The sequence below is a fragment of the Belonocnema kinseyi genome, chromosome 6 (assembly GCF_010883055.1).
Source record: "Belonocnema kinseyi isolate 2016_QV_RU_SX_M_011 chromosome 6, B_treatae_v1, whole genome shotgun sequence".
Lineage (NCBI taxonomy): Eukaryota > Metazoa > Arthropoda > Insecta > Hymenoptera > Cynipidae > Belonocnema > Belonocnema kinseyi.
The window spans coordinates 130,242,901-130,250,398 of NC_046662.1; the positions used below are offsets into that span (position 1 = coordinate 130,242,901).

Consider the following 7,498-nt stretch of genomic DNA (forward strand, 5'->3'; position numbering starts at 1 on the left):
AGATTGGTCGGCATTGTTGGCCGACCTATTGTCGGGAGCCCTGCGCGTTCTGTTGTTTTGAACCGCACTTACTACAACTATGTTTGGTGTTGTCATTGTTGTATCCACGAGAAGCTAGGGAAAGGGGTTCGTCCATCCTTGTAGAGCCCCGCATGCAAGGATAAGGCTGCTTACTCTGAAAGGTCGCCTGGTATCCCAGAGTCACCGTTCTAGACACCTCACCCAGGTGCCATTCAGCTTTCGGCACGGTTTTCACACCTCCGCTTGGGGGTTAATTCCTTCGGGACCACCCCTGGACAATTGTCCGCGACTGCCTATTTATTTTTGTAACCATATTCAGCAGAAACCCTTGGTACAGGGACCCTCTATCCGCAACCCGAGGACGCGTTCGGTGGCTTTGTCATAGGCCCTTCGGTTTGATTCTACATACATACATATATATACATATAACCCAGAACTTTCTTTAAATATAACAAACATATCGTCTACTATATTTAATTTTCCAAAAAGCACACAATTACAAACGAATGACTTGGAAATACAACCAACAAAAAATTGGAAAGTTTTACAATACGCACAACCTTTGGACGAAATTAAACATCAACTCACATAATTTCACCAAAAAGAGCATTATCAAAAAAGCCACAATCACATCATCGTAGGAACATCTACGGGAATAACCATGTTAATAATAATAATAATAAAAACAGTGTATTGTGGAAGAAAACTAATTACTAAATTATGAAAAGGTTAAAGAGGAAAAACACAACTAAACAGCAATACTAACGAAGAAGAAACCAAAAGAAGAAAGAACCAAAATCCAAAAACAAACAAAATCGCAGGCACGCATCCCATTAAGCAACATCCAAATAGCGTAAGGAAAACCCTACCTCCATTTTTCATCGAGGACGATGAAAATCTTAAGAGAGGAGACAAAAGGACATTGCATTTCCTTTTAAAATTTTTTCAACATTATTAATATAATCACCAAGTCCATAATAACTACAAATTCACCAAACGTTGGATCATCCTGGCCATATGCGCACATTCCCTACGGTTCCAACAGAATAAAATTATAAGAGTCAGGAATGACGTAATACTCCATGATGGCCGACAAGTAAGTGAAAACAATCTCATCGCCCCAATACTCCGCCTTCGCCGCGAGAGTAACACCAGTAGCAAGAAAACTGAACTCGCATCTGTGTAGAGTAGCGTTACGATTGATTATGATTGACGCCTCAAGAAATTAAACACATGCGCGATAAGGAATAGAAGACCGCCTGTAGAAAAGGAATGTCACACCCATCACATGGAGTTTCTGACAGATACTTATAATGTAGAGCAAAGTGCTTGAAAGCTTAAAATTCGGTAATGCAACCTAATTCTTTTTAAGTGACATTGACTAAATATTGTTGGTAAACTAGTGCAATGTCAGAGCGAAAAATTCTTTAATCCGAATGTGAGCACCAATACTTTCAGGTTAGGTATGTGAATTATTCATTTAAATAGAACCTTTTCACGTAAAATCTAGGATAAAGTATGAAAAAAAAATTATACTTCATTTCAAATAGCCACAGAAATTCACGTTTAGATTGCGTAAGAGAAAAATTATCCAATATTTCCAAGAATTCGTTACATTTAAATGAATATTTTACACACAGAGTTTTAAGAAAATACACATTAAATGCATATCGACTGTGAAAAAATATCTATGAAATTTTAATGAGGTTCTTGAATTTTTAAAGAATTGCCAAAGGCCCGGAAAACTTATTTGAATGATATTTGGTACCTTTGGGATCCCGAAGGTCATATCCACACTTACAGGCGTGCTCAGCATATATCATAGAAGTGCATATTCCTACACACACAGAACCTTTACCTTGTGCCCTCCACGCTGAGAGAAAAAATACATGTACGAGGATCTATTTGACACAATAAGAGACAAATACATTCAAAAGCGAAAGCTAAAACAAACAAGAAAAGCAACATGTAAGAAGAAGTGAAAAACAAAACATTACACTCTTACCTTAGGAAAATCAGCAATAAAGTAAGCACGTGTGTGCACAGCCTATACGAAGGACAGTAAAAAGAAAGTGTTAATGAAGCACCAATATCTGGGTACCATACACATGCAACAGAAATTACCCTTGCGGTGTGAATGCTGCACCGTAATGTGGGGTACAGATTCCCAATCACTTGGGGTACGAAGTGTCCATCACTTGGGGTATGAAGTCTTGGGGTATGAAGTCTTAGGGTACGACGTGTCCGCTTCTTGGGTACGAAATGAAAAACGTCATTATCGACGCATAATCTACGCGTTCGTAAATTCTCAAATACTTTTCAAGATTTGAAATAGCCATGTTTAAATGCATTATTTATTATTTTGACACCTTTGCTAATTGTATGTCATGGTCATTGAAGTTTAGCAGGTGCGTTGTTCGCACTTTGTAAAATTGAGCCATTATGTATTTCAGATTAGGTGGGGACATCCAAGATGTCTGCACACTAAGGGGCAAACAATAATGCCAAATACATGGGACTAAACTTTATTTTTATAATGACTTGGAAAAAAATTATTTTTCACCATAAGTGTATTCAGACTATTTAACTATGTAATAACTATTTAATTGAATAATAAAATTGATATGTTTTTTTGTAAATATGAAAAATATTTTGTTCTCAAGTTATAAACTAAATTAAGATTTATCCTCTGGGATTTGTATTATTGCTTGGCCCTCATTGTACAGACATCTTGCTAGCTGACGTCACAACTTGAAATACTTAATATTAGAAATCTTAGCGCATATATAACTGGAGGGAACCCGGCAATGGCAGAGTTATTGGCAAAATAAAAGAGACAGACTATGAGTTAGAGGGATAAGTTATCTCTCTCGCGCAGCGATCTGATTGGCTGCTTACCGCTACCATCCAAATGAAGGTTAAATAGTTCACATGTATGCGCAAGTAAAGAGCTATTTAGGGAGCAAAACTGAAAAGGCCAATCATGTTAATGTGCGAGAGAGATAGCTTATCCCCCAGCCCCAGTCAGTGGTGGCAGAACGCGAATATCTCTGACATGCGCAGTAGTTATTCCTGTGTATTTTTAGGTTATGTAAGGCCATGTGTCAATTTAAAAATACACAAGAATCACTACTGCGAATGCTCGATATATCCGCGTTTGTTCACAATATTACTTTTTATCTTGAATAATTCGTACCTTAATAAGAATACGTAATGGAGCATAGGTATGTTAAGATTACTAGAAAAGTAGAGCATATGGATGCTAAGTTCCCCACGCATGAAGTTGTTCGATATTTAAGATGAAAAGGTCTTTCTATACGCGTAATAATATCCTCAGATTTAACTGAATTTAAAAAAAAACATTAGGAAAACGTACAAATTCAATTTGATGAAAATAAAAACTATTTGATAAAATTTCCTATTACTAGACATTAATCTAGAAAGTTTGGAATATTTTTTAAAGCATTACTTTATTATCAAAGTTAAATATTATGATACCATTTTAACATTATTATTATTTATAATAATAAGTTTAACTTCATTAATTAAAAAAATACTTATTTAAATTAGAATTTAAAATACGAGAACTGAATCTAGAATTATTTAGGCGCTATAAAACTATACAATTTAAATAATAATTTATTTTTTGTCAATATGTATATATTTATTTAATTCTCGTACTGTTTTTGCCTAATTATTTACATGAAAGTAACAGAACCTGGATTTGAACTTCTCGCCAACAAAATACGCAAATTTATATTTATAACTCGAGCATTTAACCTTTTTTCGGCAATAAATAATGCCTTGAAAAATATAATAAACATTCTAAACATTCATGCGTTAGAAAAAGTGATTTGATATACTAGATTAGTGGGCATCAGAATCCCTCCCCTGGTAATTTCAATCATGCTCATACCTAAAAGCCTAATTTCACAAGGTGGAATCCGCATACCTTTAACTTTTCTAAGATCATGGCATGCTTGGCAACAGCTTCCAAAATTTTAAAACAGTAACATCTGACCTTTCATACCCCACCTTGTGGCTATTTCATATCCTACATACTCGTTATGTCGTACTTCAAGTTCGAGAGATATCTGAATCTCTACCGAGGTACAGTGAACGCCGTTATAATTTTACCTGCAACAAAATATACCCCCAAGTTTTTACTGTGAGGATCAGTACGTGGAGACAGATACAGACTGATGAGATCCTAAATCTCATCAGAGCGCTGACTCAACTCCCTCCTCGCCTCCTGAAGTTCCGTATGTGACAAGTCAGAAGATCTGGCGCCCTGAGCATTCGTTGGACGTCCTCGCCTTTGCTTGCCAACTTCGCATCTTGCCATGCAACTCGATGATGAACAGCTTTGCACGGCATTATCGACTTGCAACGCTTGAGTCAAAGCGGAATAAAAACCTAAGGCAGTCACCAGACACAATAATTTAGAGTAAAAATCTTTCACCGAGAGGCGCCCCGATGGAGCCCTCCTAGGAATATCTGAAAATCAGGCCAGACGAGAGGGAGGGGGATAACGGGGAAGTTTCCCCCGGGTCCGGAGTTCTCAAGGGGGTCCGGATTTTCCGGAATTGTTAGAGAAAACATTTTTTTAAATAAAATGATTTATTACTTATATTGATTGCGCTTGATCCTCCCGACATGCGACTGATCGATCATCGCTTCTGAAATTCTGCCAACCTTTATGCATGAAACTTCCTACGTTTGACGCTCGAGACCATCGACATATAGTACTGCAGTGGGACTCTGACTTTGGTGCTGTTTCAAAGTCCAAAATGAAATTGATCATTTTCTTCGTAACAAATTCGGTATTTAATTGAATAAATTTTGAACAATAAAAATTAATAAATATCCAACTATACTTATTATGAAAAATATATTTTTTTTCTACGTTAATAAAAAAATTAAGTTTCATCTCATAGGATTGGTATTATTTCTTGGCCCTCAGAGTAAAAGTATCTTGCCAGCTGACGTCACAGTTTGAAATAACTAATAGGGAATAGAAAGAGAGGTGAAATGGTACGCGTGGAAGTCCAGTACTGTATTTCGATGCTTGAAACTGATTAAACAATGCAGCGTGAAGCGTCAAAATCGCTGACAACAAATCGCATCTTAAAGTGGCTCATAAAAAATAGAACGTGCTCCAAGTCATATTTTGTAAATAAACAAAGTTTTTGATTATTTTTTTAGAAAGTGTTTAACGATTGCAAAGTGAATTGACGTGATTTTTGACACTTAAATCATTTGGATCAACGAACGTGAGAAGAAAAACAAATTTCGGTACGTATTAATATGCAAATTGACTTAACGGACATGTCACCCAGTACTTTTCCGTTATTATTTAACATTATTTAACATCTTAAACGCCTTATAATAATAATTTAATTTAATTTTCATTTAATTACAATTTACAGTCTCTCAATACAACGAATTTTTAAAGGATTCAGAGGTTCGAAGGAAAAAAAGGACTCGAGAATGAGTAATTTCTATATTTGATGGATGGAATGTATTTTTTATTCCATAATTTAAAAAAAACTCCATTTAGCTTGAGCTTTCTACGTAAAGCATAAGAGACTTTTGTTTCTTATGCGGTTTTCAACTCATTTTGCATAAATATTGCAAGGGTCTAAACTACTCGGGGGTTCTCAAGGTCCTCAAGCAGAAGGTAAGTCCTTGGGAATTCTAGAACTTATGAGCCACTACGATTCGGTGCTGCACAAACATCTAGAAAAAGTGAGGGTTTCACAAGAAAATCATAAACGCCTGCAAGTTCATTATGTTTCGAATGAAATTCAATATGAATTCATTCAAATCTGGGCGCAACACATTCAATCCAAGATTTTAGAAGAGCGAAAAAACGCGATATACTATTCCATAATCGCTGATGCCACCCCTGATTCGTATCGTTCTGAGTAAATGACCTTCATTTTGCGGTATCTTCACCTTGATCTTGAAGAGAAAAAGTACGTCATAAAAGAGCGTTTTTTGATTTTCGTCGGTTGCAGCCCAAAAATGGGAGAAGCGATCGCTAACATAATTTGCGAAACTTTGGAAAGTCATAAACTTCCTTTGATTAAGTGCCACGGGCAGGGTTACGATAACGGCCGGAATATGAATGGTCAATATATAGGAGCTCAAAGACACATACTCTGCGAGAATCCTCAGGCAATGTATTCACCCTGTGGAGCCCACGGTTTGAATTTGTGCGGAATTGAGTTTTCTGAGTGTTGCACTCGAGCGATAACTTTTTTTGGCGTCGTTCAAAAATGCTTTAATATTTTTGCTAGTACTCGAAGGGACGTTAATGGTATTCTAAAATACATGAATAAATTTGAATGAGTGCTAATGTCATCCACTTGACCAAAGATCTTGTCTTCAATCGACGAAAGAAATCTCGTTCTCCAAGCTAAAAGCATTACAATTGACGTTGAGGTCGAAAATCTTTCTAGTTTACTCACCGAATTGAAATTTGTTTAGGATCGTTGGAATGCACTTTTGAAAGGATGTAGATTGGTTGCTACAGCGTTGCAAAATACTGTAGATATTTCAGTAGAGTTGCCATCGCAAAAAGTGGGCAGAACACGAAAACGTCGTCGAGTTGATTCTGATGATGAAAATTAAGAAGAAAAAGAGGTAGATGAAGAGACAAATTTCCAGGGAAATACCCTTTTTGCTATTCTCGATTCAGTGGTTGTAGGAATCACAAACTGATTCGATGCTGCGAAAAATTTAATATCATAATTCTTCCAATTATTGTGATACATAATCTTAATGAAATTTAAATTCGTCAAGGTCTTCTTGTAACAATATGATAGGGATGATTACAAAAATATATTTTCATTAATTAATTAGTTTCAGAAGAGTATAAAGATCTTAAAATAGAAAATACGTAAGCTCGAATGAAAATACAGCCACTTCTTATACTAATATTAATTATTGAATTAAAATTATAAAAATAATTAATATTAAACCTCAATTATTTCTTGACTGTATAATTAGTTATTATTAATAAATGACCAGAAATAATATTTGCTGATAATCGAATGGCTAAAGTTAAAGGACAAATTATATTTCCAACTGATTCAATTGTTAATATAAAAGGTATTAAAATATATTGAGTCCCAAGAGGAGTTAAATAAGGAGTTAAATAATGTGAAAATAATTTTTAATGTACCCAAAATAATATATAACCAATTCATAAATTAAGTGATAATGATTATGAAAGAAATATGTCTTTTAGAATTGAAAATATAAAAAATAAACTAATAAAATTAATTAATATAATAAAAATAAACAAAGATTTAAATATTAATAAATTATAAAAATTTACATTTTTATTTAAGGAAATTTTTATTTCCTCAATGTATGTATGTATGTATGTATTTAATCTCTCCCTTTTACGGGTTTGAGGGCCACCGCTCCCTGTACATATATTTACAATTCCATCCTTAGTCTAACTTAA

At 34.9% G+C, this 7,498-nt stretch overlaps 1 protein-coding gene across 3 annotated transcripts in view; it reads right to left on the reverse strand.

Annotated features, from left to right (window-relative positions):
- LOC117175209 (uncharacterized protein CG43867) overlaps nucleotides 1–6,768 on the reverse strand; it is a 629,535-nt gene extending 622,767 nt beyond the window's left edge. For all 3 annotated transcript variants that reach the window (XM_033364853.1, XM_033364852.1, XM_033364851.1), the window contains exon 1: nucleotides 6,495–6,768. The gene's annotated coding sequence lies outside the window, so the exon portion shown is untranslated. The remainder of the gene's footprint in view (nucleotides 1–6,494) is intronic.
- Nucleotides 6,769–7,498: the final 730 nt, after the last annotated feature.